Genomic DNA, 24510 nt, shown 5'->3' on the forward strand with positions numbered 1-24510 from the left:
AACGTCATGGACCCTGTATAGACTATAGAGGAGTTATTTGCTGTCTTGAAGCAAATTTGGGTGGATAAATCCCCAGGGCCTGTTGGAGGCTTGTGCAGAAATTGCAGGGGCCTTAGCAGAGACTTTTAAATATCTTTAGCCACAGGAAATTTGATGGAGGTGTACAAAATTATTAGAGGTATAGATAGGGTAAATGCAAGCAGGCTTTTTTCATTATGGTTTTGGTGAGATGACAACTTGAAGTCATGGGTTAAGGGAGAAAGATGAAATGTTTAAGGGAACTATGAGGGGAAGCGTCTTCTCTCAAAGGGTGGAGAGAGTGTAGAATAAGCTACTAGTGCAAGTGGCGGATGCTTTGGAGGGCTATGGTTTGGGTGCAGGCCGATAGGACTAGGCAGGTTAATGGTTCAGCACACACTTGATGGGGTGATGGTTCTGTTTTTGTGCTGTAGTGCCCAATGACTATGGCCTGCCATTGGGTTTACCTGAAGTTTTCAATAAAGACATGCTTGTGTTCCTTGTAAAACTCTTGTCACAGGTAGCACATGTAAACTTAAGCTGAGATTTGCTGCTGAGGAAGTGAACCAATGTCAGCAGTACTGAGTTGAACTGAACAGTGCTGAGTGTGTTATTTTCCTATTGTTATTCAGTCTGCTGTCAAAATGAGATCCAGATCAATAGTTTTAATATAGTGTCGTCAACACTGAGGAAGCACACGCCTTCAGAGGGATGACAGTGAGTGTGTTGCACTGCTTAATGGTCTTTCTGAGGGAGAGAGCTTCAGGAAAACCATTAAATTATCATGTATTAGGCTTATCCTAATCTTAATGCACCTCTAATACTTAGTTGTGAGATGATTTGGAAATACAACATTTGACAAATTTCAGTGAAGAACTGAGGCCTGATTGATTTGACCATGATGCAGTCTATTCTTGTCCTTGATCAGAGGTGTTTTATTGTTCCTTGGGTATATGAATTCTGCCTTAGGGTTTGTTTCCAACACTTGCAGCTTGCCTTTCCTGCAAACAGTCAGTGTATGGATGGTCACTGGTCAGACCTAGGTCTATCTCTGACTGAACTTGCTAACTTGCCTTGACTTGTACAAAGCAAGGCTTTAGTAGTACGCTACTAAAGTCCCACCACTGCAGGTGGAAAATTTAAACTTGAATTTTTAAATAAATCAAATTAAAAGTAGTGTCATTGATGGTAATCATGAAACTAGCAGATTGTTGTAAAAAGAAAGGAATTTGCTCTCCATATCTGGCACTGTCTATATGTGAGGAGCAATTGGGGATGGACAATAAATCCTGGTAGTCCAGTCTCAAATACTGGGATAAGAATGACAGTTCACAACTCCTGTCCATTCCTCTCCATTCTTGGGCCATCTTTGTAGAGCTCCCCGAGGTTGTTCAATATCATGGCTGATTTCCCCTTATTGGTCCACATTCTGTAATCTTCCTACCCAAAAGAAATGCACAGACCTTGACTTGGAGACTTCTGATGATTCCACAAGCTTCACAATAACTTTAAGATGACAGGTGGAAAGAAAAAGCCAGGGGGGTGTTATGTAAATGTATGCTTCTTTACGCAAAGTAGTAGGTGCTTTGAATGCCCTGCCAGTGGTGGTGGTAGAGGCAGATACATTAGGGGCATTTAAGAAGCTCATAAATAGGCACATGGATGATGGGAAAATGGAGGGTTATACAGGATGAAAGGGTTGGATGGATCTTTTAATAGGTTAAAAGGTCAGCACAACATCATTGGCCAAATAATCTGTACTTGCTGTTACATCAGTCATTTGGAGTGGTAAGAATATCATGATCCACCCCACTGCACCCTTTTTATGATTTTTTCCTGATATCTCCTCATGAATCTTGCTCTAGTTTTGAGGTTATAATTCTTTGATTTTAATTCCCTCTCCCAACCCCAAAGCCAGTTAAATCTAGATTTTTAAAAAATTAAACCCTTTCAAAACATATCTATCAAAATGTATATGGATTAACTTGAGATTGATTGTATGCAATGGTCAAAAAGCCCTCAAAAATCAGCTGAAGAAGAGCTTAACGGAGCAGGAATGTGTTACGGGATTCACTGGATGGAAGGAATATTAATCTGGCATCCCTTTCCTTCAATGAGGCACTGGGACTTGTAGAACTCTGCAAACGTTATACCATCAGAGTGAAATGTCCCAAGGTGCTTCACAGGTGATCAGATAACTTAACATTGACCAAAGGAAGGATCTGAGTTCTGTATGATGGGGGACCAGAACACTTTTGTTTGGGTTTTCATTGCAACCATGCAAAATATTTTTGCTCCATTATTTCGGAAGTTAATGGGGTGGGGGGATATCTGCGAGGAAATACTTGCTGGAGTACTGGGAGAGAGGGTTTAAGGCTGTTCGTAATCTCTTAGCCCCCCCCCCCCATCCAAATTTCTTGAGATGACTGTATAAACCTATCACACTTATGTATAAATTTATCATACCTAACACCAGTCGAGGCTCAGGTCAAATCCAGCTCTTTATCTCTCTCGTGCTCTATCCCAGACAGATGGGACACTGAGGATGGGGGAAGTCAGGTGCAAATAAAGTAATCATATTGCTACTGAATAACCCATTGGCATGTGTCCTTTTTGGGCAGAGTGGGAGTTGGCAGAGTTTGTGTGACTGCTGTAATCCTATCAAGATTGACATGCTTGAATCAGATGTCCTATTATAGATTCACAGAGCAATACAGCAGGTCCTTGCTGACCATAGTGTCCACCCATATTCCATTTTCTCTCTGGGCCATGTTCCACTGTGTAATTATCCAACTGCATCTCAAATACTGTTGTACCTGCCTCAGCCACTTGCTATGGCACCTCACAACAGCAATCTGCTACTCTGAGCCCATACCTTAGAAGCTATTGGCTAGATAAGACCATAAGACAAAGGAGCAGAAGTCAGCCATTTGGCCCATCGAGTCTGCTCCACCATTTTATCATGAGCTGATTCAGTCTCCCATTTAGTCCCACTCCCCCATCTTCTCACTATAACCTTTGATGCCCTGGCTACTCAGATACTTACCAATCTCTGCCTTAAATACACCCAATGACTTGGCCTCCACTGCCACTCATGGCAACAAATTCACCACCCTCTAGCTAAAAAAAATTCTTTGCGTCTCTGTTCTAAATGAGCACCCTTCAATCCTTAAGTCATGCCCTCTTGTACTAGACTCCCCCACCATGGGAAACAACTTTACCACATCCACTCTGTCCATGCCTTTCAACATTCGAAATGTTTCCTCATTCTTCTAAACTCCAAGGAGTGCAGTCCAAGAGCGGTCAAACGTTCCTCATATGTTAACCCTCTCATTCCCGGAATCATTCTAGTGTATCTTCTCTGAACCCTCTCCAATGTCAGCACATCCTTTCCTAAATAAGGAGCCCAAAACTGCACACATACTGCAACTGAAATCTTACCAGTGCCTTATAGAGCTTCAACATCACATCCCTGGTCCTATACTCTATTCCTCTAGAAATGAATGCCAACATTGCATTCGCCTTCTTCACCACCGACTCAACCTGGAGGTTAACCTTAAGGGTATCCTGCATGAGGACTCCCAAGTCCCGTTGCATCCCAGAACTTTGAATTCTTTCCCCACTTAAATAATAGTCTGCCAGTTTATTTCTTCTACCAAAGTGCATGATCATATACTTTCCAACATTGCCACTTTTCATTTGCCACTTCTTTTCCATTTTCCCAATCTATCCAAGTCTCTCTGCAGACTCTCTGTTTCCTCAGCACTACCGACCCCTCTACCTATCTTTGTATCATCAGCAAACTTAGCCACAAAGCCACCTGTGTTCCATAATCCAAATCATTGATATACAGCGTAAAAAGCGGTCCCAACACGGACCCCTGTGGAACACCACTGGTAACCGGCAGCCAAACAGAAAGAGATCCCTTTATTCCCACTCTCTGTTTCCTGCCAATCAGCCAACGCTCTATCCATGTATATAACTTTCCCGTAATTCCATGGGCTCTTATCTTGTTTAGCAGCCTCATGTGCGGCACCTTGTCAAAGGCCTTCTGAAAATCCAAATACACAACATCCACTGCATCTCCCTTGTCGAGCTTACTTGTAATTTCCTCAAAAAATTGCAATAGGTTTGTCAGGCAGGATTTTCCTTTAAGGAAACCATGCTGAGTTCTGCCTATCTTGTCATATGCCTCCAGGTACTCTGTAACCCCATCCTTGACAATTGACTCCAACAACCTCCCAACCACCAATGTCAAACTAACAGGTCTATAATTTCCTTTTTGCTTCCTTGCCCCCTTCTTAAATAGTGGAGTGACATTTGCAATCTTCCAGTTCTCTGGAACCATGCTAGAATCTATTGACTTTTGAAAGGTCATTGCTAATGCCTCCACAATCTCCACAGCTACTTACTTCAGAACATGAGGGTGCATTCCATCTGGTCCAGGAGATTTATCTACCCTTAGACTATTCAGCTTCCTCATTACTTTCTTCATCGTAATTGTGACTGCGCACACTTCTCTTCCCTGACACCCTTGAGTGTTCGGTATACTGCTGATGTCTTCCTCAGTGAAGACTCGTGCAAAATACTCGTTCAGTTCCTCTGCCATCTCCTTATCTCCCATTACAGTTTCTCTAGCTTCATTTTCTATCGGTCCTATATCTGCTCTCACCTGTCTTTTACTCTTTATATACTTGAAAAAGCTTTTAGTATCCTCTTTGATATTATTTGCTAGCTTCCTTTCATAGTTCATCTTTTCCCTCTTAATGACCTTCTTAGTTTCCTTTTGTAAGCTTTTAAAAACTTCCTCTGTCTTCCCACTACTTTTTGCTTCCTTGTTATGCCTTCTGCTTTGCTTTTACTTTGGCTTTGACTTCTCTTGTCAGCCATGGTTGCATCCTTTTTCCATTCGAAAATTTCTTCTTCTTTGGAATATATCTGTCTAGCACCTTCCTCGCTTCTCACATAAACTCCAGCCATTGCTGCTCTGCCGTCCTTCCTGCTAGTGTCCCTTTCCAGTCAACTTCGGCCAGTTCCTCTCTCATGCCACTGTAATTTCCTTTACTCCACTGAAATACCGACACATCGGATTTCAGCTTCTCTTTCTCAAATTTGACAGTGAGCTCAATCATGTTGTGATCACTGCCTCCTAAGGGTTCCTTCACTTCCATCTCTCTAATCACCTCTGGTTCATTACACAATACCCGATCCAGTACAGCCGATCCCCTAGTGGGCTCAACAACAAGCTGTTCTAAAAAGCCACCTTGTAGACATTCTACAAATACTCTCTTGAGATCCAGTGCCGACCTGATTTTCCCAATCCACTTGCATGTTGAAATCCCCCACAATTATCATTACACTGTCCTCCTTGCAAGCTTTTTCTATTTCCTGTTGTAATTTGTAGTTCATATCACTGCAGCTGTTAGGAGGCCTGTATATAATTGCCATCAAGGTCCTTTTACCCTTGCGATTTCTTAGCTCAACCCATAAAGATTCTGCACCTTCCGATCCTATGTCACCTCTTTCTAATGATTTAATATCATTTCTTACCAATAAAGCCACGCCATCCCCTCTGTCTGCCTGCCTATCCTTCTGATACACCGTGTATCCTTGGACGTTCAGCTCCCAGAGACATGCATCCTTTAGCCACATCTCAGTGAAGGCCACAATATCATACCTGTCAATCTGTAGTTGTACGACAAGATCATCCTTATTCCTTATGCTGCGTGCATTTAAGTACAACAGGGAAGAAAAGAGACTTTACTGTGCTACCAATGAACTATCCATTCTCACAAGCGCTAAATGCCTCCAACTTCAGATAGGGATGGCACAGTAGCATAGTGGTTAGCACATCGCTTTACAGTACCAGTGGCTGGGGTTCAATTCCTGCTACTGCATGTAAGGAGTTCGTACATTCTCCCCGAGATGGCATTGGTTTCCGCCGGGGGCTCCAGTTTCCTCCTACAGTCCAAAGGACATACCAGTTGATAGTTTATTGGTCAATGTAAATTACCCGTGATTAGGCTAGGATTAAACTGGGTGTTGCTGGGCAGTGCAGCTAGAAGGTCGTCAGGGGTATTTTCTGCACGGTATCTTAAAAACAAATTCTCTTTTCTAATTTCCTGTGCAGCATTATTTATTGAGCTTGAGTTACTAACTATCTTTTCCTTAAAACAGGTTTGGATCCAAGTACAAAAGGAAAATTTGAGGTTCCAGGAGACAGACTACCGGAGTTTTGATTTCAGCAGCTGTGGACTCCTGCCATCAGTGAAGGCTGCCCCCCTTGCTTGAGTGTGGGCAGAGGGGGGTGAACATTGTGTTGCCCAGTTTTTTAAAAAATCTGTTTTGTGAGAAGAGTCTGTGAAAGCCAGGAGAAATGAGTGAATTCTGGTTGTGTTTTGGCTGCTCAGAAGTGGAGAAGGCGCAACCGGTAGGTCTAACATGGAATCGTTCTATGTACTACTTTAATATTTTGCTATTAACTTTGGATAAGAAGTCTATAAACATTGCAAAATAATTTATCAAAACTGTCGAATAGTAGAAATGCAAAAATTTTGTGTACAAGTGCCGCTCAATATGAAAGTGACAAAATAAATTTATTCTCATGTAATGTTTAAAGGGTAAATATTTCCTTGTGTCACTAGGGAGCACAACCCTCTCAAATGTAGATCCTTAATGGCCACCAGAGAGGGCTAAATTCAACTTGGACATAGGATAGACAATGAGCCAACAACATGGTTACATTACTAGGACCTGTAATATCTTTTGTGTCAGATTGAGATTTCAACCAATGATCTTCTGCCTTGGGTCTGACTGCAACCCATTCCTGACTTTATTGCTGTCTAATATATGCTGTTGAGCTGTTAGCATGGCACACACTTACACTTAACCTTGGTGTGGGAGTGGCATGGCAGCTGGCCATATTTGTGCTTAGCTGCTTGCAATGTCACCTCTGAATGCCCTTCAGTGTAAGTGATTAAACATTGAAGATTTAAAGCTACCTCATGTGCCAGATGTAGCTCAGTGATATGTACTCTGGGTCAGAAAGTTTTAGTGAGATGAGAATATTAAGTTCTAGTGCAGGTATGAGGATGTGTTGCAGCACTGCATTGTCACATCTGTTTGTGAATACGATATTAACTGAGGCCCCACTTGACCTCTGGGTGTGTGTATTCCATTTTGTTTTTTTTCCCTAATCTCTAACTTGTGATTCGGACAAACATTCAGACTAATAAAATACACACAGTGTATCTGGTATTGGGAGCCATGAAAAATGCACGTGCATTCTCCTCCTGAAGTGGAACAGTGTACAGGGAGTAATATATAAGACCTTAAAATATAGGAGCAGAAGTAGGCCATTTGGCCTATCAAGTGTTCCACCATTTAATCATGGGCTGATCCAATTCTTCCAGTCATTCTCAATCCCCTGCCTTCTCCCCATACCCTTTGATGCCCTGGCTAATCAAGAACCTATCAATTTCTGCCTTGAATGCACCCAATGACTTGCCTCCACAGCTGCTCGTGGCAACAAATTCCACAGATTTACCACCCTCTGACTAAAGTAATTTCTCCACATCTCTGTTCTAAATGGACATCCTTCAATCCTGAAGTCGTGCCCTCTTGTCCTAGACTCCCCTACCATGGGGAAAAAAACTTTGTCATCTCTAATCTGTTCAGGTCTTTTAACATTCAGAATGTTTCAATGAGATTCCCCCTCATTCTCCTGAACTCCGGGGAATACAGCCCAAGAGTTACCAGATGTTCGTCATATGGTAACCCTTTTACTCCTGCAAGTTCATTAAGTCTAATGGGCAATACTCCAGTTAATGGTTTATATTGGTGGATATCTGTTCAAACTCACAATTGCTTGCTTATTCCTGCTCTACTCTCTCTACACCCATGATAGTGTGACTAGGCACAGCTTAAAAGTCAACTTTTGTTGGCAGAATTTCAGGTGGTGATGAGGAGGTGTATGGGAATGAGATAAACCTGCTGATTGAGTGGTTTTGCAACTGCCTTGCACTCAATATCAGTAAGACCAATGAATTGATTGTAGACTTCAGGAAGGGGAAGTTGAGGGAACACACACCAGTCTTTATCAAGGGATCAGTAGTGTTAGGGTTTAAAATTTCTGGGTGTCAACATCTCTAAAGATCTACCCTGGGCCCAATATGTTGTTTTGAATACAAAGAAAGCACGGCAGCAGCTATATTTCATTAGGAGTTTGAGGATCTGGTGTTAGCAAAGACACTTGCAATTTTCTACTGATGTACTGCAGAGAGCATTCTAACTGGCTGCATCACTGTCGGGTATGGAGGGGCCATTGCACAGGATCAGAGAAAGCTGCAGAAAGTTGTGAACTCAGCCAGCTCAGACATCATGGGCTCTAGCATCCCCAGCATCAAGGAAAACTTCAAAAAGTGATCCATCAAAAAGGTGGCATCTATCATTAAAGATTTCCATCTCCCAGGACATGCCCTCTTCTCATTACTACCGTAAAGGAAGAGGTACAGAAGTCTGAAGTCATACACTCAACGCTTCAGGAACAGTTTCTTCCCTTCTGCCATCATATCTCTGAATGGACAATGAATCCATGTCCACCACATCGCTAATTGTGGTGCTCTCATTCTGTGCTACTTATTTGATTTATTTTTAAATGTACTTCCTATTGTAATTTACAGTTTATTTTTATTATGTATTGCAATGTATCACTGCCACAAAACAACAAGTTTCATGACATATTCCAGTGACGTTAAACCTGATTCTGGTAGTTCGAGTTCGGGTGTGCAGTTAGCTCCAAAGCAGGAAACTCTGAGTATGTGCTTGGAGATCAAGCTTTTTACCTACAGTTGGTGTTGATGAGGGTGAGAGGACACGAGCAATCCATTGCAGGGTTGGAAGTTAATGTAGAGTGCTGTTCCAGTTTAAATGTAGAAAAAGCTGACGAGATTTCAGTCCTTTCCACATGCAGTAATGAACAAAGCCTGACTACCAGGCTGTGGAAACTGGAAGTCAATGGGAGTAGATAGATTTGTTAGATGTATATGGAGATATATTGGAGCTAAAATGGGGTGAAAATTTTAGATAAAGGCCGTGTAATCATACCAAATAATAGACTAAAGTTTATTCACAGTTGTAGTCTAAATGTAGATTTCAGTAAAATTTAGATTAAAATAATGGATAATGAGGACAAATATTAGCCCAAGGCATCAGACAAGAACTTTCTTATAGAAGCGCCTTGGGATCTTCTACATTCAACAAGAGGAGAAGATGGACCCTCAATTTAACATTGCATTCAAAATGCCTTAAATGGATCAAGAATTTGTTGGTACTGCCCTAGACTGTAGAGAGACTCTGCTTGATTCAGCCAGTGAGTTTAAATGCTTCTTTCAACATAATTTTTTTTTTAAAAAACAGATTGCCTGGCAACTAGACCACTATTTCAGTTTTGATTGTGAGATTTGATGTCTATAAATTGGTGTCCATTTTTTCTGTATTTAAAACTGTAAAAGCAAGTCACAAACAGAGCAACATATACAAAGAGCTGAAGGAACTCAGTAGGTCAGGCAGCATCTGTGGAAATGAACAAACAATTCATGTTTCGGGCCAAGACCCTTCTTCAGGGAGAGAGTGCCACAATAAAAAGGTCCGGGAAGGGGAAGGAGGCTAGCTAGAAGGTGATAGGTGAAGCCAGGTTTTAAAATGCCTTAAATGGACCAAGAATTTACTGGTACTGCCCTAAATTGTAAGAAACTAAAATGCCTTAAACCAATCAAAAATTTATTGGTACTGCCCTAGATTGTTAGAGACTGTGCACCCCTTTTTAGCTCTAATATACCACCATACTCATCTAACAAATCTGCCTACTCCTGTTGACTTCCACTTCATTGAGCAGGGGTTGTTGGGTAAGGTCAAGGACTGGAGAAGGAGGAATCTGATAGCAGAGGAGTGTAGACTGAAGGAGAAATGGAAGGAGGAGGGGACACAGGGGATCTAATAGGCAGGTGAGAAGAGGTAAAAGGTCAAGGTGGGGAAGAGGGGAAAAACAAAGTTGTTCTCCCCACTCCCTCCAGGTTGTAATTTCATTTTGAGATAATGTGGGGTGGTGAAAAAAACTCCATTTTGTTTCTCTGTCTAGTAACCTGATGTAGATTGGCTCATATAGAATTGACCAGCAAGTTGATTCCTAAGGCATTCTGCTTTCTGGAGCCCTCCTTTTCCCCATTCTAACAAATACTCACTATCTAAGTTCATTGACAGACATGTGTATGGCAAGTAGCCATGTCAGATTTGCTTGAGCTGTTGGGGAAGGTTTAAACTAATTTGGAAAAAGGATGGGAACCAGAGTGATAGGGCTGAGGATGGGGAACTTCATATACAACTAAATGCAGTATGCAGTGAGACTGTCAGGAAATGATAGATGAAGGCTGATGACAGGGCAGAACATCAGTCAGTGAGATGAGTATGAGAATCTAAAAAGGCTGATGAATACAGGACTGAGAGTCATATTTAAATACATGCAGTATATGGAATATATAGAGGGTGGTAAATTCGCTGCCACAGGCAGCTATGGAGGCCAGGTCATTGGGTGTACTTCAGGTGGAGATTGATAGTTTCTTGATAAGCAAGAAAGGTAACAGTGTGAAGGCCTCAGACTTACCTGCTGCTTCAGACCAGGTGCAGGACGTGGAAGCATTTACAGCATGGTGTCTGAGCTCGGCTAGAGCCTCGCCTCTTCCAGCAGTGTTGTCATCCTGTAGAACATCATGCTGGATTGTGTGCGCCTGCACACTGCTGGGTGACTGCACCATTGATTGCCGGATATTGTCGCTTAGGGTCTTGGACTATATATATGTTTTATTTTGAGTCAATATGCTTCTTTGCTCAATATTTTGATTATATTACTCACTATTTTTGTATGTTTGCTTGCTATTTTGAATGTTTTGCATCTTGGCTCCAAAAGTATACTGCCTCGTTCAGCAGTAACTAGTGTATGGTTTGAATGATAATTAGACTTGATTTGATGAGGACTAACTAGTCATTATCAGAATACATAAGACGGGATAATAAAAAACTGAAGACTGATACAGATACTTAGTTCCGGGCAGGGTCCCCTAGCAATAGTCCTAGTAGGGTAGGGAAGGGTATAATTAACTACAAACAACAGTGTGCATATTTTCAAGGTAATCCTACAATCATATTGGGTGTACCTGGATCAGCTTGGTGAAAGACCTTGGGGGTGAGGCTTTCAGTTGTGAATTGTTGAGGGTTTTGCATAAGACTTTAAAGAATGGAAAGAGAGAAAAACAACTTTGTCAAGGCTTGTTTTCTGTGTGCTTGTGAGTAGGTATGTAAAGATAACAGTTTGTACATAAATCTGCAGGAGTGGATATTTGTCTGTGATAATGCAAATAAATTAAGCTGAATAAGAGAAAGAAAGGCAGGAAAGAAAAACAATTTTGGCACTAGTAGATACAAAACACTATCATTGCTGGAATTCCTAAATAAGAGTTATTTGATGTGCTCAGCAATTGTGAACAGAGTGAAACAGTTAACATTAGATTGTTAATTTAAGGTCAAGTGCTGAAGGCTCATTACTGAAGGTTCCACTTGCGTACATTGGGGTTAAGTAGAAATTAGAGCTCAAAATCAGTGATGAAGTAATATCAAGTCAAGGAAGTTGAAGCTCTGAGTCATCTTTGCAGAGGGAATAAAGTGGTTATGCAAGATGGTCACTCAGTGTAGATGATACCACATTGTGAATACATCAAATTGGAGCGATTAGAGTTTGGGTTTCTGGATGAAATGCATGGAAGCAGTAAAAGGACAGTTGTTGTCTCTCCTGTGTTTATATGGAAGGTACAATAGGAAAGCAAGTGAATGTTGGAGATATACAGAGTGAACCAGGGCACCATGGAGGAAGTAGACCCATTGGAATACTAAAAGAGGAGGAGGTCATCATTGTGTCATTGCATTGTAGATGGTTGAACTCTGCTAAGTATAATTTTAGATGGGTTTCTGCCATACATATTTCCATCAATCAGAGAGAAAGAAATCCATTCCACTCCAATAATGACTCCTCACAGAGTCCTTTAATGCATTGAAATGCTTGCTGTAATTGCAGAACCTCCTTGGGGAGCAATTTGGAAGTTAACATACAAGTGCTGAAAGGGATTGAAATTGTACCTGTGCCTAGAAACAGATTAAAGAGTTGTTTCAGTCTGAATATCCTCTTGATATATTCTGGTCAGGATGTTCTGTGGAAATAATGACGAGAGAGGAAAATCCAACAGTGTCTATTTTGCTTTCTGTATTTACTGAAGAATAGTACCTCTGGCTCTGTCGTTGATCCAAATCTCAGTTCTATGGCTTCACAACACCTCAGTGTTCTGAAAGGGGTAGCTGAAGAGAGTTCGGTTTAAAGAATTACTTGATTCTGGAATGGTTCCAGAGGACTGAAATATTGAAAATGTCATTCCACTCATTCGGAAAGGAGGGAGGCAGAAAAGAGGGAATTGTGGGCTCATTAATCTGACTACAGTGGTTGGAAAGATGTTGGAATCCATTATTAAGGATGACATTTCAGGGTACTTGGAGGTGCATAAAGTGAGCCAAAGTCAGCATTGTTTCCTTAAGGGGAAATCTTGCCTGACAAATCTGTTGAAACTCTGAGGAAATAACAGGCAGGATAGTTAAAGAAAAGTTGGTGGATGTTGTTTGCTTGGGTCTTCAGAAGCCCTTTGACAAGGTGTCGCACATGAAGCTACTTGACAAGAGGAAAGATGCTAGCATGGACAGGACATTGGCTGACTGGCAGTAGGCAAAGAATAGGAATAAAGGTGGCCTTTTCTGGTTGGCTGCTGATGACTAGATGTACTCCACAGGGGTCGGTGTTGGGACCACTTCTTTTCACGTTGTATGTCAATGATGGAATTGATGGCTTTGAAGCCAAGTTTGCAGATGATATGAAGATTAAGTGGAGGGGCAAGTAATGTTGAGGAAAGAGCGAGTATACAAAAGGACAAACAGATTAGGAGAATGGGAAAAGAAGTAGCAGATGGAAATGGGGTCATGCACTTTGGTAGAAGGAATAAAGGCATGGGATATTTTGTAAATGGGGAGAAAATTCAAAAATCAAGGTGCAGAGGGGCTTGGGAGTCTTCTTGCAGGGTCCCATAAAGATTAATTTGCAGGTTGAGTTGCTGGTAATGAAAGCAAATGCCATGTTAGCATTTGTTTCAAGAAGACTGGAATATAAGAGCAAGGCTGTAGTGCTGAGACCACACTTGGAATATTGTGATCTGATTTGGGGTCCTTATCTAAGAAGATCTGTGCTGGCATTGGAGAGGGTCCAGAGGATGTTAATGAGATTGATCCTAGGAAATGAAAGATTAAATGTATGAGGAGTCCTTGATTACTCTTGTCCTGTACTCATTGGAGTTTAAAATATAAAGCGGGGTTCTCATTGAAATCTGTCAAATACTGAAACACCTAGACAGAGTTATTAATTAAGACTAATAAAGAATCTAACAGGCTTTAAAAATATTCAGTGACGTGGCCTCCACAGCATTACCACCCTGTGGCTCAAGAAATTTCTTCTCAACTCTGTTCTAAGATCATGTCCCTCTATTCTGAGGCTGTACTCTCGGGTCCCAGATTCCCACAATATAGGAAATATCCTCTCCACATCCATTCGATCTAGGCTTCAATAAGATAATGAGATCTCTCCTTATTCTTCTAAATCTAGCTCACAATACTCTTAAGTCCCTTTGCACCTCTAATTTTTGAATTTTCTCCCCATTTACAAAATAGTTCACGCCTTTATTCCTTCCACTAAAGTGCATGACCCTACACTTCTCTACCCTATATTCCATCTGCCATTTCTTTGCCCATTTTTCTAATCTGTCTTAAGTCCTTCTCTCTGCTTCCTCAACATTACTGGCTTCTCCACCTATCTTTGTATCATCTGCAAACTTTGCAATAAAACCATCAATTCCTTCATCCAAATCATTGACATATAACATGAAAAGAAGTTGTTCCAACACTGACCCCTGTGGTACAGCACGAATCACCAGCAGCCTACCATAAAATGTTCCCTTTATTCTAAACCTTTGCCTCCTGCCAATCAGCCAATCTTCTATCCATGCTAGTATCTTTTTTGTAAACCATGGGCTCTTATCTTGTTAAACAGCTTCATGTGCGGCACCTTGTCAAAGGCCCTCTGAAGATCCAAGTAAACAATATCCACCAACGCTTTATCTATCCTGTCTGTTACTTCCTCATAGTTTCAACAGATTTGTCAGGCAAGATTTCCCTTAAGGAAATGATGCTGACTTTGGCTCACTTTATGCACCTCCAAGTACCCTGAAATCTCATCCTTAATAATTGTCTCCAACATCTTTTCAATCTCTGTATCTCCTAAAGGAAACCATGCTCTGTTTAGCCTATTTTGTCAAGAAGAGAGATGATGTTTCCTATAGTGGGGAATTCTGGGACCAGAGGACACAGCCTCAGAATTGAGGAACATCCATTTAGAACAGAGATAAGGAGGAATTTCTCCGGCTAGACAAATTGTGGAGGCCAAGTCATTGGGTATATTTAAAGTGGGGGTTGATTAGTCAATGTGTCAAAGGTTACGGGGAGAAGGCAGGAAAATGGGGTTGAGACAGTTAATAAATTAACCATGGTGGAATGACTAAGCAGACTTGTTGGGCTAAATGGCCTAATCCTGTTTCTCTATCTAATTGTCTTATGGTTTCAGAAACATAGTTAATTGGTCTCTGTGATGTGGAGTCCACTGAGGCTGCAGTGCTTACGCATAAAATGCAGCCTGATGCTCCTGTGCTGTGGAGGTGACAAAGCAAAACTCCACCTGTCTCTTCAGTGGCAACTGATTGTAGCATTTGGCCCTGGTAACCTGTCACCGATGTTTACTTCTCAACTGAAGTAATTTAAAGCAAGAACAGATAATCTGGTCATCATTGCATTTCTGTTTGTGAAAGCTGGTTATACACAAGCTTGCTGTTTCCAACACTGTGAATATAACCACACAAAATATCTTGGAAACAGCAACTTACATTTGTATAGTTTTTCCAATGTCCCAAGGTCATCTTCTGGAACAAGGTTCACCAAAAACCCTAAATATCTGCAGCTCAACTCAGAAGAAATTGTTCATTCTCCCCAATCCTAGTTACAGACTAGAAGAAATAGACTCTTGACATTTAGAGTTGTAGAGTCAGAACACTACAGCACAGAAACAGGCCCTGAGCCCATCTACTCCATGGCAAATCATTAATCTGCTGCGTCCCATCAACCTGCATGTGGACCATAGTTCTCCATACCCCTCCCATCTGTGTGTCTATCCAGATTTCTCTGAAATGTAGAAATTGACTTCCCATCCACCACTTCTGCTGGCAGCTAGTTCTACATTCCCACCACGCTCTGAGTGAAGAATTTATCCATCATGTTCCCGTTCAACATTTCATCCTTACCCTAAGCCCATGGCTTCTAGTTTTAGTCTCACTGAACCTTAATGCCTGCTTGCATTTACCCTATCTATACCCCTCATAATTCTGTTTATCTCTATCAAAGCTTCCCCCATCTTTTACGTTCTAGGGAATAAAGTCCTAATCTATTCAACCTTTCTCTATATCTCAGTTCCTCAATCCTGCCAACGTCCTTGTAAATTTTCTCTGCACTCTTTCGATTTTATTTACATCTTTTCATATAGGTAGATGACCAAAACTACACACAATACTCCAAATTAGGCCTCACAAACGTCATAAACAATTTCAACATAATATACCAACTCCTGCCTTCAATACATTGACGTATGAAGCTTTTGTGCCAAAAGCTTTCTTTACAACCCTATCTACCTGTGATACCACTTTCAAGTAACTATGGATTTGTATTCCTAGATCCCTCTGTTTACCACATTCCTCAGTGCCCTATTGCTCAACGTGTTAGACCTACCCTGGTTAGTCCTCCTAAAGTGCAACACCTCACACTTGTCTGCTATAAATTTCATCTGCCATTTTCAGCCCATTTTTTCCTAGCTGATCCAGATCCCACTGCAAGGTTTGATGGTCTTCTTTGCTGTCCACTACACCCCCCAAACATGGTGTCATCTGCAAATTTGCTGATCTGGTTTACCACATTATCGTCCAGATTGTTGATGTAGATGACAAACAACAATGGACTGAGCACCTATCCCTGCGGTACCCCACTAGTCACAGGCACCAGTCAGAGAGGGAACCATCTACTACAACTCTGGCTTCTCCTGCGAAGCAAGTGTTTAATCTTACTTACTACGTTGTGTTGAAGCCACGTGACTGAACCTACTTGACCAGCCTCCCATGTAGGATCTTGTCAAAGGTCATGTAGATGACATGCACTAAATCTACTTCCTTGCCTTCACTGATTTTCCAGAAAAACTCTATAAGATTGGTTAAACATGACCTACCATACACAAAGCCATGTTGACTATCCCCAATCAGCTCCATCAATGCAAATACTTACAGTGCCTATAAAAAGTATTCATCCCCCACCCCCCACCAGAAGTTTTCATGTTTCATTGTTTTACAACATTGAATCACAATGGTTTTAATTTGGCTTTTTTGACACTGATCAATGGAAAAATATTCTTTTGTGTCAAAGTGAAAATAGATCTCTACAAAATGATCTAAATTAATTGCATATATTAAAATAATAATTGATTGCATAATTATCCTCCCCCTTCAAATCTATATTTAGTAGATGCACCTTTGACAGCAATTACAGCATTGAGTCTGTGTGGATAGGTCTCTATCAACTTTGCACATCTGGCACTGCAGTTTTTCCTCATTCTTCTTTACAAAACTGTTCAAGCTCTGTCAGATTGCATGGGGATTGTGTGCAAACAGCCTTTTTCAATTCCAGCCACACATTCTTAATTGGATTGAGGTCTGGACTCTGACTTGGCTGCTTCAGGACATCAACTTTGTTGTTTTTAAGCCATTCCCGTGTAGCCTTTGCTTTATGTCATTGTCTTCTGGAAAACCTCCTCTCCCAAGCAGTTCTCTTGCAGACTGCATCAGATTTTCCTCAAGGATTTCCCTGTATTTTACTCTCTATCTTCACAAGATCTCCAGGGTCTGCTTCAGTGAAGTATCCCCACAGCATGATGCAGCCACCACCCATAGGAATGATGTCTTTTTTGATAATGTTTGGCTTACACCAAACGTAGCATTTAGTCTGATGGCCAAAAACCTCAATTTTGGTTTCATCAAGCCATAGAACGTTCTTCCATCTGACTTCAGAGTCTCCCACATGCTTTCTGGCAAACTCTAGCTGAGATTTCATGTGAGGTTTTTTTTCAACAGTGGCTTTCTCTTTGCCACTATCCCATAAAGCTGCGACTGGTGAAGCACCTGGGCAATAGTTGTTGTATGTGCAGTCTCTCCCATCTCAGCCACTGAAGCTTGTAACTCCTCTAGTGGCCTCTTTCACCAGTCCCCTTCTTGCATGATCACTCAGGTTTTGAGGACAGCCTGCTCTAGGCAGATTTACAGCTGTACCATATTCTTACATTCATCTTTTGACTTGTGCTTTTCAATAACCTTTTGCACGGAGTTGCTTGGAGTGTTCTTTTGACTTCATGATGTAGTTTTTGCCAGGATACTGACTCCCCAGCAGATGGACCTTCCAGATACAGGTGTATTTTTACTACAATCATTGAAACACCTTCACTGCACTCAGGTCTCCAAAAACAGATCTCCATTTAACTAATGATTTGGTGTGTCATATTAAAGGGGGGGGGGTGGTGTGAATGCTTATGCAATCAATTATTTTGTGTTTTATAATTGTAATTAATTTTGAGCACTTTGTAGAAATCTATTTTCACTTTGACATGACTTTTTCTGTTGATCAGTGTCAAAAAAGCCTATGTGATTTAATGCTGTAAAACAATAAAACATAATTTCCAAGGCGGGGGTGAGTATTTTTTGAAGGCATTGTATAGATCCAGTCCCTTAGAATACCTTCCTATAACTTTCTCACTATTGGCATCAAGCTCACTGACTTACAATTTCCTGGCTTATTCTTAGAGCCTTTCTTAAACAACAGGACAACATTAGCTGTCCTCCAATCTTCTGGCACCTCACCTGTGGCTAAGGATGTTTTAAATATCTAAGCTAAGGCCCCTGCAATTTCTGCACTAGCCTCCCACAGGGTCCAAGGTAATACATTGTCAGATGCAAAAAAATGCATTTTAGATCTCCCCAGCTCCAAGTACAGATTATCACACTGATTTCCAGAGAACCAATTTTGTCCCTTGCTATCCTCTTGCTCTTAATATACAGTATCTGTAGAAGCTCTTAGGATTCTTATTCACCTTGTCTGCCAGAGCAACCTCGTGTCTTCTTTTAGCCCTCTGATTTCCATCTTGAGCTGGTATGCCTTGTACTCTCTAGTATCTCACTTGTTCCTGCCTCCCTATGCATGCTATGTAGCTCATTTTTCTTAACCTGGGCCTCAAATTCTCTTGAAAACTAAGTTAAGGCTCTCTAAACCTGTTATCCTTGTCTTTTATTCTGACAGGTAGATGCAAGCTTTATCCTCTCAAAATTCACATTTGAAGGCTTCCACTTTCCAACTACACCTTTGCCAGAAAACGTGTCCCAGTCCACACTTGCCAGATCCTTTCTGATACCAGCAAAATTGGTCTTTCTCCAATTTAGAATCTCAGCCTGAGAAGCTTGCAACAGTTTGCGATCTACAATTTACCAGCAGCGCCTCCAGTGAGGGTATTCTGGAACTCAGTACCTAGGTGGCTGAAGGCCTGGTACCAATGGAGATTGGGTATATGTAGGAAGACAGACTGGAAATCAGGGATGTACATGATAGAAGATAATAGACATAATAGCAGAGTAGCAGGCTGGACCCAGAGGAGCATAGTGAACTGTTTTCAACCTGGTGAAGATTTAATTAAGTACGAGAGAGCTAGGTTTCAGCAAATACACTCATCATACGGGGTCACTGTTAACCTGGTTTCTTGTATTACAGAAAAAACGGAAACGGATTGACAGAAGCATGATTGGTGAACCCATGAACTTCGTACACTTAACGCATGTTGGTTCAGGAGATATGACAAGCCAAGGATTTTCAATGGTGAGATGGATGTGGTTTTGATCTAGCATAAATTCCAACTGTTTCAGCAAAAAATGAAGAATAAACTTCTTGACAGCCTCTGGATCTTAAAAGGAGAAGTGTTGGATGAGAGGGAGAGAGATAGAGGGGACCAAGGACACATTTCTACTCTCTTATTATCACCACCACCTCTTCTGGTACATCTTTCTGTCCATTATGTTTTCAAGAATACCCAACAGCTCCATCTTGGATCTTCAACCCAGTAAAATGCCAAACTACAACATAAGAACGTAGAAATTAGAAGTAGGCAACCTGGTCTTTTGAACCTGCCCTGTGATTCATTAAGATTATGGTTGATCTTCTACTTTGGCTCAATTGTCTAGCACTGTCCCCTGATTCCCTTAATATCCAGGTACCTATCTATCTGTGTTTTGACTGAACTTAGTAATTGGGTCTCCATAATCCTCAGGAGTAAAGAATTATTTAGGACAGGCACCACTACTTCTTAAGGTAGATCTTGAAATTGTTTAAAGGAGGGAATAAATCATTTGTTACTGCTTGCAGCTGCGCAAGGAGGGCATTTGCTTATGGCCTCCACCTTGAGTCAATTGTCCCATGTACTCATGACTTGGGCACCAGTTGTCCACAGGATTTTTGGACAGGGAAGATAGAAATCAGCTGGCTTTCCAGATGCTGGATATCACCTGTACAAGGCATGGGATTAATGTTAGCAGAGGATAGCATTAGATCACACGATAAAGGAGCAGTATTGGGTAATTCAGCCCATTGAGTCTGTTCCGTCATTCAATCATGACTGATTTATTACCCCTCTCAACCCAATGATAGCCTGCATAGTTGTTTGTGGCAATGAATTCATAGATTTACCATGCTCTGACTTCAGAAATTTTTCCCCATTTCTGTTCCAAGTGGACATCCCACAATTTTGAAGATGTGTCCTCTGGTGTTGGACTCCCCCTCTATGGGAAACATCCTCTCCACATCCACTTTGTCCAGACCTTTCAGTTAGATCCCCCTCATTCTTCTAAACTCCAGTGGAGACAGGCCTAGATCTATCAAATGTTCCTCATATGTTAACCCTTTCATTTCTGAGATCATTCTTGTGAACCTTCTCTGGATCCTCTCCAAAGCCAGCACATATTTTCTTAGATAACAATACTTAAAGTGCAGTCTGATCAATTCATTATAAATCCTCAGCATTACATCCTTGCTCTGGTCCTCTCAAAATGAATGCTAATTTGCCTTCCTTACCACTGACTCAACCTGCAAAATAACCTTCAGGGAATCCTGCTCAAGGACTCCCAAATTGCTCTGCACCTGATTTTTGATTTTTCTCCCTGTTTAGAAAATAGTCTATGTTTTATTCCTTTTGCCAAAGTACATGATACACGACCTACATTATATTTCATCTGCCACTCTTTGCCCATTCTCTTAACCTGTCTTAAGACCTTCTGCAGACACCCTGCTTCCTATCTTTGTATCACCCACAAACTTGGCCACAAAGCCATCAATTCCTTCATCCAAATCATTAACATACAATGTGAAAAGAAGTGGTCTCCACACCAATACCTGCGACACACCACTAGTCACTGCAGCCAACCAGAAAGTGCCCTCTCTATTCCCACTTTTTTCATCCTTACAGTCAGCCAATCTTCTATCTATGCTAGTAACTTTCCTGTAATACTATGGGCTCTTATCCTGTTAAGCAGCCTCATGTGCAGCACTTTGGGAAAGGCCTTTGGCACAATCCAAGTACACAACATCCACTGAGTTTTCTTTGTCAAATTGTCTATAATTTCCTCAAAGGATTCCAACAGATTTGTCAGGCAAGATTTCCCCTTTAGAAAGCTATGCTGACTTTGGCCTATTATTTGCCTCCAAGTACCCTGAAACCTCATCCTTAATAATGGACTCCAGCATATTTCCAACCACTGATGTCAGGATAACTGGAATATAATTTCTTTTCTTGTGCCTCCATCCCTTTTTAAAGAGTGGAATGACTTTTGCAATTTTCCAGTCCTCAGGAACCACTCTAGAATCTAGAGATTCTTGAAGGGTCATGCCTCCACAATCTCTTCACCTACCTCTTTCAGTGCAGTCCATTTGGTCCAGGTGACTTGCCCATCTTCAGGTTTTTCAGCTTCCCAAGTACTTCTCACTTTGTTCCCAAGCAATGCCATGCACTCTCTTCAAATCTCTGCATTCTGCTAATGTCTTCCACAGTGAAAACTGACTCAAAATACTTAAGTTCCTCCACCATTTCTTCGTCATTTTCCAGCAGTCTGTTATCCACCGTCATCTCTCTTTTACTCTATCTGAAAACTTTTTTTTATATCCTATTTTTTAATATTGGCTAGTTTACTATTGGCCATCTTTTTCTTCCTTATTGCTTTTCTAGTTGCCTTCTATTGGTTTTTAAAAGCTTCCCAATCCTCAACATTCCCACTAATATTAGCTATATTACATGCCCTCTATTTTGCCTTTATGCTGTCCTTGACTTCCCTTGTCAGGCACAGTTGCTCATCCTCTCTTCAGAATACTTCTTCATCTTTGGGATGTAGTTTACCTGCACCTTCTGAAATTCCCACATAAACAGTAATTATTCTGCTGTGATTCCTGCTATTGTCCCCTTTCAATCAACTTTATGTCTGTAATTCCCTTTACTCCACTGTAATACTGATCAATTTGATTTTATCTTCTCAAACTGTAGGGGGAATTCTATCATATTATGATCTCTGCCTCCTAACGGTTCCTTTATCTTAGTTTTCCTAATCAAATCTGGGTCATTACTTTACAATACAACGCGTATCCTTGGATGTTAAGTTTCCAACTATGATTTTCTTTCAGCCTCAGCTCAGTAATGCCCACAACATCATACCTGTCAACCTCTAACTGTGCCACAAGATCATCTACCTTATTCTGTATACTGCGTGCATTCAAATATAACATCTCCGGTCCTGCATTCATCACCTTTTTTGATTTTGGCCCACTGTTATACTTTAATTAATCCCTCTGACTGCAATTTTGCCCTATCATCTGCCTGTCCTTCTTCACAGCCTCACTACACACTGCATCCAGTTGTATACAAACTGTTCCATCTTCAGTCCTATCACTCTAGTTCCATCCCCTTGCCAAATTAGATTAAACCCTTCCTAACAGCTCTGGAAAACTTAGCAAGAAGGATATTGATCCACCATAGGTTCAGGTGTAACCCATCTTTTTTTGTACAGGTCATATCTTCCCCAGAATCTGAAACCCTGCCTCCTGCATCAATTTCTCAGCCATGTATTCAACTGCCAAGTGTTCCAAATCTTACCCTCATTGACATGTGGCACAGGCAGCAATCCAGAGATTACTACCCTGGAGGGTCCTGCTTTTCTGCTTTCTGCCCGATTCCCTATATTCAGCACCTGCTCCCTTTTCTTACCTTTGTTGGTGCCATTATGTTCCACGACTTGCGTTTGTTTACCCTTCCCTCTTTAGTATGCCGTGGACCGATCCCAGACATCCCTGACCCTGGCACCTTGGAGGCAACATACCATTTGGCTGTCTCTTTCCTGTCCACAGAATCTGCTTTCTGCTCCGCTAGTTATGGAATCCCCTACTACTACTGCACTCATCTTCTTCCCCCCCCCCCCCCACTTCCTTCTGAGCCACAGAGCCAGAGACCTTGTTGCCGTGGCTTTCCCCAGGATTGTTGTATCCCCCAATGATATCTAAAAAATGGTATATTTATTATTGAGGGGTTCAGCCACAGGGGTACACGGCACTGGCTGCCTATTCCCTTACCCCCTCCTGACAGTTACCTTCTGCAACTTAGGGGTGATTACCTCCCTGTAGCTTGTATCCATCACCAACTCATTTTCTGGTTTGAGCTGTAGTTCAATTCCCTTAATATAATCTCTAAGGAGCTGCAGCTGAATGCACTTCATGCAGATGTAATTATCAGGGACACAAGGAATATACCACTAACCATGGACCCATTCTCAGCACACTAGTTATGTACTAACAGCAAAATTCTTACTAAGAACCTTGTTACTTAGAACCTCCATCTGTGTTTACCTTAGCCGTTGAGCCAAATCCAGTCACTCCCAACAATGGCCACTCTGCTTATACCTTTCCTTTTATTGGCCCTGTGCTGATTTAAACCTTTGAAAGAAAGCTGAAAGCTCCTGAGCTCTTTAAACTTCATGCTGCACCAGCAAAGAGCAACCCCTTGCACCGATTTCAGTGGCTGCAAGCAGATTTGTATCAATTAGAATCAGATTAGAATCCCTCTAATTTGTAATGATCTGTGCGTGCAAAAATCTTGTGCTGAGCAATTTTTTGCCCAGTGACAACAACATGTGCTCACTGAATAATTTCTTCAGCAAAAATGGTATATATAAGCTAGTTCTAAAACCTACACACAGATCATTGCGGACTCTCTATTGTCAACACCGTCCACATAAGAAACTGGAAAAAGAAATGTGATTGTGTATGATCATGAAATGTACTTAACATGCCATCGAGGTAGAGGGTGACAACCTTCGGTGTGCCATTTAAATTCCTTTGTGCACTAGTAGCAAAAGATGTGTGCACCTGCACCCGCTCACGCACATAACTTAGAGGGAACGTAGATTAGAATATTTGCGCCACTCTCCAAACTGGAATGAGATAAAGTGGAAAGAAAGATTTTCGTACTTCCAAGCACCTAAATGACATTGGGTCCTCACAATGTACAGATAACAAAATACATCTGTAATGAAATCACTGTTGAGGTACTTGACAAAATGCTCTGTTATTCAATAATCTTGTGATACATTCAGGCTTGTCTGAAGAACTCTCTTGCTCTCAAGTACCTCCAAAAGTGTATCACATCTTCCCTACCAATATTGGAACTGAAAGTAAAAGCTTACCTCTGCAAATCCCGCTCCATTCCTGCTGTGCTTAAAGAGTTACTTCACCTATCCCTATAAGCATGTGTGTGTATAGTTAGCTTGTGTTTGAAGGCTATTCAGAAGTGGCTTTTTGACCCTTGGAGAAAGAGATTAGCCAGCACCACCCTTTACCAATATCATTCTTACAAACAAAAATCCCAAAGAATTAAGTGCTCTCATGCTTTGGGAGGTCTGATCAGGCTTCTCTGCTGGTATCATCATTCCCATCTTCTCAGCTCCAGACTCGGGGAATATTACAAGGTAATTTATTATCAAAGTATACAACTGAGATTCTTCTTTAGATAGACACAAAACTAGGTTTTAAAAAAAGGACGGGAACCCCAAACTGTCTTTCCCTTGCACAAAACGTATTAAGAACATCAGTCCAGAAAACCCCTCCCTCCGCACGAAAAGCATCAGGAACATCAAG

At 41.4% G+C, this 24510-nt stretch overlaps 1 long non-coding RNA gene across 2 annotated transcripts in view; it reads left to right on the top strand.

Moving 5' to 3' along the window:
- LOC132399670 (uncharacterized) overlaps window positions 1-6448 on the top strand; it is a 38955-nt gene extending 32507 nt beyond the window's left edge. For both annotated transcript variants that reach the window (XR_009514033.1, XR_009514034.1), the window contains exon 3: window positions 6196-6448. This is a non-coding gene — a long non-coding RNA (uncharacterized LOC132399670). The remainder of the gene's footprint in view (window positions 1-6195) is intronic.
- The last annotated feature ends 18062 nt before the right edge of the window (window positions 6449-24510 follow it).

Source organism: Hypanus sabinus, chromosome 9 (genome assembly GCF_030144855.1).
Source record: "Hypanus sabinus isolate sHypSab1 chromosome 9, sHypSab1.hap1, whole genome shotgun sequence".
In the NCBI taxonomy this organism is placed as follows: domain Eukaryota; kingdom Metazoa; phylum Chordata; class Chondrichthyes; order Myliobatiformes; family Dasyatidae; genus Hypanus; species Hypanus sabinus.